The sequence below is a fragment of the Macaca nemestrina genome, chromosome 2 (assembly GCF_043159975.1).
Source record: "Macaca nemestrina isolate mMacNem1 chromosome 2, mMacNem.hap1, whole genome shotgun sequence".
Taxonomy (NCBI): Eukaryota; Metazoa; Chordata; class Mammalia; order Primates; family Cercopithecidae; genus Macaca; species Macaca nemestrina.
Genome location: NC_092126.1, coordinates 194,555,713 through 194,567,953, shown reverse-complemented (window position 1 = coordinate 194,567,953; position 12,241 = coordinate 194,555,713). Strand labels below are relative to the sequence as shown.

The window sequence follows — 12,241 nt, the reverse complement described above, 5'->3', positions numbered from 1 at the left end:
GCCGGGCGCGGTGGCTCAAGCCTGTAATCCCAGCACTTTGGGAGGCCGAGACGGGCGGATCACGAGGTCAGGAGATCGAGACCATCCTGGCTAATATGGTGAAACCCCGTCTCTACTAAAAATACAAAAAACTAGCCGGGCGAGGTGGCGGGCGCCTGTAGTCCCAGCTACTTGGGAGGCTGAGGCAGGAGAATGGCGTAAACCCGGGAGGCGGAGCTTGCAGTGAGCTGAGATCCGGCCACCGCACTCCAGCCTGGGCGACAAAGCGAGACTCCGTCTCAAAAAAAAAAAAAAAAAAAAAGAGTAAGAAAAGATTCTTAACAGTGTTGCTTAATCTGTGGTCAATGAATATTCCCAGAATTACCATATGATTACATATGATTATGATTACATAACAGACTTGTCCGAATCTCTATCAGATTTTTCAATTCCTAGTAACTTTCTAGTTAGATAGAAATAGACATTTTCACCTAATGTGAACATGTGACTGTTCTATTATTATTGCTTTAGAGTGTGTGTGTATATGTGTGTCTGTATGTACCTGTGATTATAGAATATGTAAAGGAAATGTAGCTTAATGGAAGGACATAGAGTTTCATATCAGAAATCAGGAGTTTATTCTCAGGTTTGGCATTTATCTTTGTGCAAATTAAAGGAAAATAAAACCCCTCTAAGTCCTATCTTTATCCACAAAAATGGAGGAAATGATACTACTTGCCTGTTAAGGATACTACATGCCTGTTGAGGCTTAAAATTGTGAGTTTATTTTATTTTTAAAAATTTATTTATTTATTTATTTATTTATTTATTTATTTATTTGAGACAAAGTCTCACTCTGTCACCCAGGCTGGAGTGCAGTGGTGCCATCTGGCTCTCTGCAGCCTCTGTCTCCAGGTTTCAAGTGATTCTCATGCCTCAGCCTCCCGAGTAGCTAGGATTACAGGCGCCTGCCACCACGCCTGGCTAATTTTTGTACTTTTAGTAGAGACGGGGTTTCACTGTGTTGGCAAGACTGGTCTCAAACTCCTGACCTCAGGTGATCCACCTGCCTCAGCCTCCCAAGTGAGTTTATTTACTGAAACTCACAGATAATTTTAAGTTGCTAGGGCAACTTTTCTTAGAACACAGTATGGTTCGTGAAGACTGGCCTTTTACAGCTTCCTCATATGCTATCTTCTATGGTAAGAACGATGAACACATTACTTTTGCTTTTAATATTATTTAAAAATAAGTTCTGTCATTGAGGATTAGGATATGCTCATTGATATAACAAACAACTCCAAAATATCAATGAATTAACACAATTAAGTTCATTTCTCATCACAGTCTGATAAGACATGGCAAACCCTCCTCCAGACAGCGTTTCAGGACCCCAGGCTGTTTCCACTTGGTGCCTGTTGTCATCAGCCAGCAGATGAAAGGAAACAAACATAATCAACTGCCTGCCTCAGCAGCGTACGCATCATTCCACTGCAGAATCAATCCCACAGACCAACTTAGACACAAAGTGCCAGAAATTTCGTTTGTGGCTAAAATATAATATGGACAAGGAGTACAAATTTAGGTGGTTACTAGAGAGTGACCGGCCATTCTGGTGTGCCTGTAATATTCCCAGTTTTGGCACTGAAAATGCTGGGCAGGTGTGGTGGCTCACGCCTATAATCCCAGCACTTTTGGAGGCTGAGGGAAGAGGATTGCTTGAGGCCAGAGGTTTGCGACTAACCTGGGCAACATAGTGAGATCCCATCTCTACCAAAAAATTAAAATTAGCTGGGTGTGGTGGTGCATGCCTGTAGTCCCAGCAACTCGGGAGGCTGAGGTGAGAAGATCACTTGAGCCCAGGAGGTTGAGGCTGCAGTGAGCTGTGATCCCACCACTGCACTCTAACCTGGTTGACAGAGTGAGATCCTGTATGAAAAAACAAACTAACTAAAATGCTGAATCGTATGCATCCCTTCAGTCCTGAGCAAACCAAAACAATTGGCCGCTCTAACTACACTGTCAAGCATCCATGCCACAGGCTTGAATAAAATGCTTCATGAATATATGCTTACAATTCAAAATAGAGAAACAAGACTAGCAAAAAGAACTCCAAGTTATTATCCAGGCAATACAATTTCAACCTGAAAGGAGCTCAGGAAATAAGCAGTATGGAAGTCACCATTGTAATCATCATTCCTTGAAGGCCTAGAATGTGGCAAGCCAGTTATAAGTTATCACTAAGAGAATAGTGTTGTGAAGTAGGGAAAATATTCCAGTTGCAAGTTTAGAATTTGAGATTCAGAATGGTTAACTGTCCAGTTCAAACATTACACTCTGGTGAGCAGATTCTAAAACAGCTACAAGCGCCAGGCTCCTTCTTTCAGGTTGCTAATCTTAGGTGCTCCTCCCCATCCCAATCCCCACCATCCACAAATACAAAGATATATATCTTATCTTGATATGATATGAATTTGTGTACAATGTAATTATCTTCCAAATAGAGATACCATAGTTGACTAAGCCTTGATTTTTTGAAATACAATTTATTTTCTGGGGCAGTTTATTTATTTTATTCTTCCCTTAATACTAGATGAAATGGGACTAAATTGTATGGCAGTTGAATCCTACTTATGTTGTCTGGTGGTTTCAATGAAACACATTCTGAATTACAACTGAAAATATCAGAAAAAATGCCATCCAGTACAGTGCTTTAATATTTATTAAATATTTAACAGACATTTGCTTTAGGATTAGATAAGGAATGCTTTCACTGGATAGATTAAAATTTTCCACATTTTTTGATCATGGAACATATTTAAAAATTATGGGCCGGGCGCGGTGGCTCACGCCTGTAATCCCAGCACTTTGGGAGGCCGAGGCGGGCGGATCACGAGGTCAGGAGATCAAGACCATCCTGGCTAACACGGTGAAACCCCGTCTCTACTAAAAATACAAAAAATGAGCCGGGCGTGGTGGCGGCGCCTGTGGTCCCAGCTACTCGGGAGGCTGAGGCAGGAGAATGGTGGGAACCCGGGAGGCAGAGCTTGCAGTGAGCCGAGATCGCGCCGCTCACTCCAGCCTGGGCGACAGAGCGAGACTCCGTCTCAAAAAAAAAATAAAATAAAATTATGATAGGTACCCAAACATCAGCAGCAAGTCATGAGGTATAATGAACATATCAATCAAATTTGAAATAAGAATGGTGTTATGAATAAATTCATAGCTATAATAAACAATCTGCTTTTATTCATAATTTATACTTCACACATGAATGAAACAGAACCGTAAGTAACATAAGTGATAAAAATATAAAATGCAAAGTAATACAAATAAAGCAAAACATCTTTTATTTAACATTTGTCAATAATAGTTTGTTTAAAAAATACCACTTTTGAAATGAGAATACCGCTCTATAACACATATCACCTTAAAATTAGATATGAAATTGACAAGCCAAATGAACATATATAAATCAGATATATATCTTTCTATGTGTATGGTGTGTGTGTGTGTGTGTGTGTGTGTGTGTGTCCCTGTGGATTTTATTGGCATTGCAGCACAATAAAAAAAATGCCATTTCTAAAGGTATTTGTAGCAGAGGAAAAATTTTACAACTACATATTTTGGGTACTTCTCAAATTATTCAAAATTAATCTTATATGGCATTAATTTTTCTCTTTAGAAACAAACCTGCTGGGCCGGGAGCCGAGGCTCAGGACTGTAATCCCAGCACTTTGGGAGGCCAAGGTGGGAGGATCACGTGAGTCTGGGAGGCGGGGGTTGCAGTGAGCCAAGATCGTGCCTTCACATTACAGCCTGGGCGGCAGAGTGAGACCCTGTCTAAAAAAAAAAAAAAAAGAGAAAAAGCTGTTTATATCATCTTCACAGTGAAATAGTCCAAATTTTGTTTTTTATTTTTATTTTAAAGAATTTGAGAAGCACAGATTCTTGCTTTTCTTTTTCGACATGCATTGCCAATTTTAGTTGGTAAATGTTTTTGATACATCAGTGAACAAAATGAAAAAGTGTAGGTGATTTTTCAGGCCACATCTTGGAATTTATCAAGAATTTCACCTTTAGGAAAGGAACAGGCATTATCAAACAAGCCTGGCTTATTCAAATATGCCTAGAGTTTTTGTTGTTGTTGTTGTTGTTTTTCCTCCCTATATTTAAAAATATGTGGGCCGAGCGCAGTGACTCACGCCGGTAATCCCAGCATTTTGGGAGGCCGAGGCTGGTGGATCACCTGAGGTCAGGTGTTCAAGACCAGCCTGGCCAACATGGTGAAACCCCGTCTTTACTAAAAATGCAAAAATTAGTCAGGCGTGGCATGGGTGCTTGTAATCACAGCTTCTCGAGAGGCTGAGGCAGGAGAATCACTTGACCCAGGAGGTAGAGGTTGCAGTGAGCCGAGATCACGCCATTGCACTTCAGTCCGGGTGACAAGGGTAAAACTCTATCTCAAAAATAAATTAATAAAAACAAACGAAAAAATACACTCTAGAGGAAAACATTGCTAGCATCTCTCTGTGTTATATTTGTGAAACATGTACTATGATCTTACAGAACTCAGTTTGGAGATTGCTAACTCAGCTGTTGGAGTATGTTGTCCTGACAGAACTATAGCACACACATCTTTTTGAATATGACTCCTCATAGAGGGACTGTTATGTGCATTTTAGCATGCATATAATTCTTCTAATGCATCCTCTGTTTCTTCCAGTATGGCTAAACTACTAACAGAGGGAAAAAATAACATAAGAACAAAATGGCTTAAGAGCCAGGGGCTCCTAGATATTAGACAAAAAGAGGAGGGGACAGGCTGACATGAGGGCATCTAGAACAGCAACATAGTAACACCGTCTTCTAAATTTGTTTACAAGAATTCTCCTGAAAACACCCAGCTTCCCAAATTTCCCATATGCAAATGTTCTAAGCATCTTGGTCTTCATCACATATTTATACCCAGATTGTTTTGAGTTTATACTTGTAAGTTAGATACACTTTGTGCTTTTAACTTAAGAGCTTAGAGCCACCATAGAATATTCTTGATTTATGGTGCAGCAGCTGGGGGATTGCTCCTCTTCAGGTTGTTCTTATATTCCTAGTAGTCTTTATTCAAATGCAGTGGTACAGATTCTCCTCCCCCAGAGAAGTGTTTCAGGATTGTTAGTTATTTAGTTCTCAAGCGCTACCAACAAATTGCTTTCACATGTCACCCCTTACGAGCGCCATGGCCTAAATGTTTTTCTTTTGGTTCCTCATTGGATGAACCTGTAAATCACTTTCCTTCCTTGTTCTAGTGATGCCTGTTATATGTACCACTTTGTAACTTGCCACACAGCATTGACATCATTCTAGTGTGCTTTTTTTTTCTCCCTGCTCTTTGAATTCTGTTAAGGCAGAGACCGTTTTTAATTCATCAATATATATTAATCTATATCCACATTATATAATAGAGACTCAAAAATCACTAGAATAAAAATGATTACACAAAATAATACTCCTCATCTAATTTTATCTTAATTGTAAATTCAGTGTATCCATTAAGACTCCTGAAGTGTTATATTAAACCCTTTTCTTATTTTATTTTAATATATGGTAACTATATAATATGAATCACAAATTTCCACAAACATATATTATTCAAGTCTTCACAGTTCTAATTATGCTTCTAATTTTCTACTTATAAAATAAGGATTGTAGTCTAAATAAAATAGCAAAGACTATCCAATTGCTCAGAATAATTTATACTATTATAAACAAAGTGAGTACTAAAGAAAGAGTTTTAAGTGCGTTTGTATGGAAGAGATTTACAGAACTGTTCCACTGAAAAATGAATTCAGACCAAATTTTTGAAAAAAGACATACCAAAGATTTTACTTATACTTAGTTTTTGTTATTGCTGTTGTTGGAAGGTTTTGTTGTTGTTTTTATTCTGTCTGTTTGGACCTGCTTCAGCTAAGAAATCCTCTCTAGTATTTGTACTTATTACCTCAGTAGGACTGGTTTGAAGGGTATTTTTTTCCCTTTAATATGTCTTCTGTCTTATCAAACATGCTTTTTATTTGTGATTTCTCAGGCAATTTTTCTCTTTTCCTTCTTCCTGAAACAGGGCTATATAGATTGCACCAATTTTATGTTTTTTTTCCTGCCTGCTCTATCAGTTTTCCCAGTAGGTTTATTACTGGTGATATAGATTGGATTTCTTGTTTCATGAGTCTAGAGGAAAAAGGTCTCAGCCCCTCTCTCCTTGCTTGAACTGGAATTATAAAAATTCAAACCACCATTTTATTCAAGCCAAGATTATAAAGCATCTGCTATTATTTAGAACTATAACTTATAACTTTAAAAATTCAGGGTAAAAGGTGATGTGTAGATTAATGTTTCAACACAGAAAAATTTCTGTCACTCCTAAATAAAATACATATATGAATATACCATGCTTTTTTCGTTACCCATTTTTATGATTTTTGTTGTTGTTGTTAATTTAGTGTTCTGTGCTTTAAAATTGGATGCTTGCAATAGTTGTGTTCTCTCCATTTTGTCATGTCTATTTTTCTATGTGCTTAAGAATATTTTTACTGTCAGGACAGATCATTTATTATTCATATTAAGGTAAGTTTGGGATTTGCTTCTCAAGTCATGTTATACACACATAGTGACATTTCCAGAAGTTTTCATATCAAAAATAAGAAACAAACTTATCTTTCTTGTATATTGTGGGAGCTAAATTTGAAGATACCAAACATATATATTTGTTTTCACCAGCCATAGCATTTTTAAACTTCAGTGACTGAAAAATACAGAACTGGAGTGCCCTATTGACACAAGGAACGAAACATGTTTTTGCCCTCTGATGTAGAAGCCACAAATATCTCGCAAGTTATCAGCCATCAAAGGAAAAATGTAAATAACAATAACTGCCATGGAGAGCCCAACACTGGCCTGTGCCTTTCTTCATTTTACTTTCAGATATATTCTTTGAGGTGGGTAATATTAGTTTTCCAGTTTTATAGACAGAAAAGGGAAGCTTAGGGAATTTAAACTCAGTTGCCCAAGATTATGTAACCACTTAATATAGGAGTCAAAATTCAAAATCCAAGTTGATCTGGTTCTAGAGCCTGTTCCCTTAACCATTATCCTATATTGTATATGTTGTAATTGTACGTTATAAAAAGTTCTGTTTAAGCATAAATATGATTACAGCTTATATGTAAGTATTCCACATTATTCTCTGTTCAAAAATAAATGGATATTATACCCTTATCCACATAACAAAATATACAAATGAAATTATAAAATTATTTATGAGATGTTACTGTGATATCGATTTATAGTCAGAGGGAAAGGCATTAATTATAGTTTTCCTTTTTTTTATTGTTTACTTACATATAGTTGTCACTGAAAATACATTAATTAATTTATCCATAAAAAAACTAAATTCTTGAAGTAAAACAGCTGTGTAAAGGAAGCAAGTTCTGAATTTGTGTGTACATAAATGTTTGATTCAAAAGGGAAATTTGCATTAACATACAGTATACAATAGTCTCACTCAAAGAATCATATAAACCTTGAATAAAAGAAGCTTCTTAATTTTTAGGAAATATAAAATCCTGTGATTGTGTTAAGACATCAATATGTTTTAGTAAATTTTCTTTTTCTGTTTCATTAAATATAAATCTAGATAAATGTCATTCAGCCTTAAAAAAAAACAGTAAGCCAGGTTTTTCTATAACTAATTAAAACTAACTTACTCTTTGTCAGATGAGACTGAAAAATGTAATTACACTACTTAACATTTCTTATTCAGTTCATCTTTTCAAACTACAGAAATTCAGTGATCTGTAAAACCATGAGGTAATTTGTGTCAAAATGAAATAAGGTTCTTTCATGTTCCAGTTGAGTTAGTTAAAATTATTTTTGGTTTATAGTAGTTGTAATCTAAGTGTTTACTGTGTGTGGTTTTTTTTTTTTTTTGAGACGGAGTCTCACTCTGTCGCCCAGGCTGGAGTGCAGTGGCCGGATCTCAGCTCCCTGCAAGCTCCACCTCCCGGGTTCCCGCCATTCTCCGGCCTCAGCCTCCCGAGTAGCTGGGACTACAGGTGCCGCCACCTCGCCCGGCTAGTTTTTTGTATTTTTAGTAGAGACGGGGTTTCACCGTGTTAGCCAGGATGGTCTCGATCTCCTGACCTCGTGATCCGCCCGTCTCGGCCTCCCAAAGTGCGGGGATTACAGGCTTCAGCCAGCGCCCGGCCTGTTTACTGTGTTTTTAAGGCTTTTTGGGAGGTTATCTGTGTCCTTGTTAAAGCAGTTACAATCAAGAAATGTGCTGATTCTAACGTAAAAATTATAGAAAGCTTGGGTATACACTTTATTTAAGCATGGGTTAGTTGGAATTCAAAGATGTCAAACTCTGTACTCACTAGGGTATTTGTTCTTTTTTACATGAGTAAACTTTAGGAAATATCCATATTTACCAAATATATAGCCGACTAATAAACTATTCTACATTCAACTGACACATTGGGCTTGCTAGCTTTTGCCATAGTCATTGTCCACTTACATGTCTGTTCCTACTTGTCAAGGAATATTCACGAACATTGAACAATGAAGTCAATAATATCTCCCTTTACATAGCGCATTAGAATTTATAAAGCACTGTTACACATGCCTGTCCACCTGCTTCCAAAATCATCCCTGTGAAATAACCATTGTAGGTTATTTTTCCTAAATTTGTTCAAATTATAATAGATGGAGTTTATATTAAACAAAGTTATCAATTCTGAATGTTTTTGCTATATCATGTTTCAAAAAAAAACCACAACATTATTTCTAGAATTCAGGAGATGGCTGAAAACTTTTGTATCGTTGCCCGGTAACTCTTCTTTTAGCGGGTGAGAAAAATTAGGTCCATAAACGTGAAATGCCATGCTCAAAGAAATAAAGATTTTCTGGCTCTGAAACTCTCTACTATATCTGCACTTTGCCAACACATTCTTCACAGGTGGGTGCTCAAGGGCTTTATGGTTAAGCCAGTGAGTGACTAACACTAAATAAACAACAAATGAAGCTCATTTTAAGTCAAACTCAAGACTTGTAAAAATAACAGTTTTACAGTAAATATTTTCTTTTAAACAATGTACATTATTCTTGAGTAAGTTTTCATATCCGATAAAAATGTCTTTGTGAGGTATATATTGACTTCCAAAAATATTTTTAAAATATTTTGCACTAATTTCCATTGTATGAAATTAAGATCACAGGTTGATTCACTTATATGTTCAAATTGTTACATACTAAATAGGACTTAATAGCAAACCAGTTGCTAAATTGTATGTACAATGATTATCTAACTTAAAAATTACAGTATTTCGCAATGTATTTAAATGCCAATAATTTCACAGTTTTTATCCTGATTCAAAACTATTGCAATAAAGCAGAATAAAGCAAGTTTCCAATTATTTTATTTGCTATTGAACTTGATAGCTTATGAAACATTAAGATTAATCCTCCTTGTACTTTTCTATTTTATCCAGATTATAGTAATTTTCTTTTATGCCTATACTACCAATACTCATGATTTAGTATAGTAAATAGAATTTTAAGAGAAATTGAGAACAAAGTAAGTCAGCGAAGCTTATCTTCTACATTTGTATTTGTTACGTCAGCTCTCCACTTCCACGTGACCATATTTTATTGTTTATATGAGCAAAAATGTTTTCTTTCACAGTTCTGGGAGCCAGAAGTCTGACATTGGTTTCACCTGGGAAAAATTAGTGTTGGTGGGGCCACGCTTCCTCTGAAGTTTTAAGGGAGGAATCTGTTCCTTGCCCCTTCCAACTTCTGGTGGCTGCTGGCATTCCCTGGCTTACGGCTGCATCACTCCAGTCTCTGCCTCCATGGCCACATTGTCTCCTCCTTTTTTCTTTTTCTTTTTTCTTTTTTTTTTTTTGGAGGGAGTCTCTGGAGGGCAGTGGCGCAATCTCGGCTCACTGCAAGCTCCGCCTCCCGGGTTCACGCCATTCTCCTGCCTCAGCCTCCGGAGTAGCTGGGACCACAGGCGCCGCCACGACCGGCTAATTTTTTGTATATTTAATAGAGACGGGATTTCAGCGTGTTAGCCGGGATGGTCTGGATCTCCTGACCTCGTGATCTCGCCTTGGCCTCCTGCAGTGCTGGGATTACAGGCGTGAGTCGCCGCTCCCAGCCTATTACCTCTTTTTAAAATTCGTTTTAGGTAAGTAGTTAGAATAACTGAGAAGTTTCACTGGAATGATTTTAATATTCTATAAATATAAAATCATCTAATAAACATCTTTTAAACTTGACTACCACTTTTATCTTTCATAGAATATTTTATTTGTATTATTTCTAAATTTCTTTTTTTTTTTTTTTTTTTTTGAGACGGAGTCTCACTCTGTCGCCCGGGCTGGAGTGCAGTGGCCGGATCTCAGCTCACTGCAAGCTCCGCCTCCCGGGTTTACGTCATTCTCCTGCCTCAGCCTCCCGAGTAGCTGGGACTATAGGCGCCCGCCACCGCGCCCGGCTAGTTTTTTGTATTTTTTTAGTAGAGACGGGGTTTCACTGTGTTAGCCAGGATGGTCTCGATCTCCTGACCTCGTGATCCGCCCGTCTCGGCCTCCCAAAGTGCTGGGATTACAGGCTTGAGCCACCGCGCCCGGCCTATTTCTAAATTTCTAAATTTAAAAATGAGTAAACATTTTGTTTATATAAAGATTCATTTATTTTGGTTCGAAAATCAGAATGTTTTCAGAATAATAAATATTAAATATAAATAATAAAGTCAAATATTTTTAGATAACTACCTTAAGCTAAACATAATAAAAAGAGCTTTACATAAAATAGTTAAAATATTTAAATATTTAATCTTCTAGTGGATCATTTGAGATAGGTAGATTATAGATATCGTAACAGTGAACTTGCTAACATTGCCTATAGTGGCACAGCCTGTTAATGGCAAAGAGGTTTTAAATCCAGTTCGGCTGGAATATCTGCCCAAACCAGTCTTAACTTGAACACAGATCTCAATCATAAAATTATCGCCCTATAATTTTATTTTTAAAATAGATACCATTTATATGCATACAGAGTTTTTTTTTTTCCTTTCAAATCCTTCTGCTATTACACTATTAAAATAATTCAACTTTTTAAAGGGGACAGAGAGAAAAAAACCCAAATACTCCTTGTATTTATAGGATATGTGAGGCATTATATCAGTGTCTTATGTGGGTTTCCCATTCGTCCTCATTAGAATAATCTGAGCTGGGTATTTTTATTTCCATTTTACAGATGAGGAACCCTAATATCAGAGAAGGTAAGCATGCTGTCATATCTACACAACTGACATATTTTAGAGGCAGGATTTAAACTCGATGTAGTAGAATGTCAGTAGCTTTGTTCTTTGTATCGAACCATCCGTATTTGACTGTGACCTTCTCCCTAAACTGTTTTTCTCAACATGGGGAGGGATCAATAATGAATGCATGACAGGTGTCAGGCTTGAGGTAGATATTATTAGTTTATCTCATTTAATTTTCACATAAACCATGCTATGGAGAAATTTGTTGTTTTTATGTAAGAACTAAGAAAATTATGAATTAAAAAAATGTATAATTTACCTAAGGTCTTACACTGCCAATTACTATCTTTAAATACAAATTTATCTCATTTCAAAATTTCTAAAGACCAAACTCGCTGGAGACCTTTTGAGCTCCTCTGTTAATGCAGGGAAAATAAAATATATTTCAGTATATACAAGAAAGAAAATAGAAATCTGATGATATTTGATGTGAGCATAAGGAAGACTGGTATACTCAGTTATGTAAGAACTAAGAATTCCATCTCCTTATTAGACAGGTCTGAATTTTTCTAATAACAATGAGAAAACTCAAGAAATCAGGAAACAGGGTAAAATGATCCTTCTATCACTAATTTCCACTGTGGAACTGTCATGCATTTGAAATCTCAACTTTTTAAAATATATTCCAAAATTATTATCCAAATCCCTAGAATATGTATAGCTTTTATTTCAGTAAAACAGTATGTGAATAAATTGGAATATCAAATTTAATGGGGTTTAATACTATTAAATATTAAATATCAAATTTAAATGTGTTTTAATACTATTATAACATTTATTTAATACTATTATAACATTTATTTCGTTCTCTGTTTACAAATTATAGACTAAAATTTGGCTGCTTGTGAGCTTTAGTTATTAAGTGGAATTATACTT

The 12,241-nt window shown here is 36.4% G+C and overlaps 1 protein-coding gene and 1 long non-coding RNA gene across 4 annotated transcripts in view; both read left to right on the top strand.

Annotated features, from left to right (window-relative positions):
* The window catches only part of LOC105485513 (cell adhesion molecule 2), a 1,093,059-nt gene that overhangs the window by 58,091 nt on the left and 1,022,727 nt on the right, over positions 1-12,241 (top strand). The window lies entirely within an intron of this gene.
* Positions 1-12,241, top strand: part of LOC139361007 (uncharacterized) — a 123,153-nt gene that overhangs the window by 55,359 nt on the left and 55,553 nt on the right. Inside the window, exon 2 of the long non-coding RNA XR_011618584.1 lies at positions 314-12,241. This exon is cut by the window's right edge and continues 55,553 nt beyond it. This is a non-coding gene — a long non-coding RNA (uncharacterized lncRNA). The remainder of the gene's footprint in view (positions 1-313) is intronic.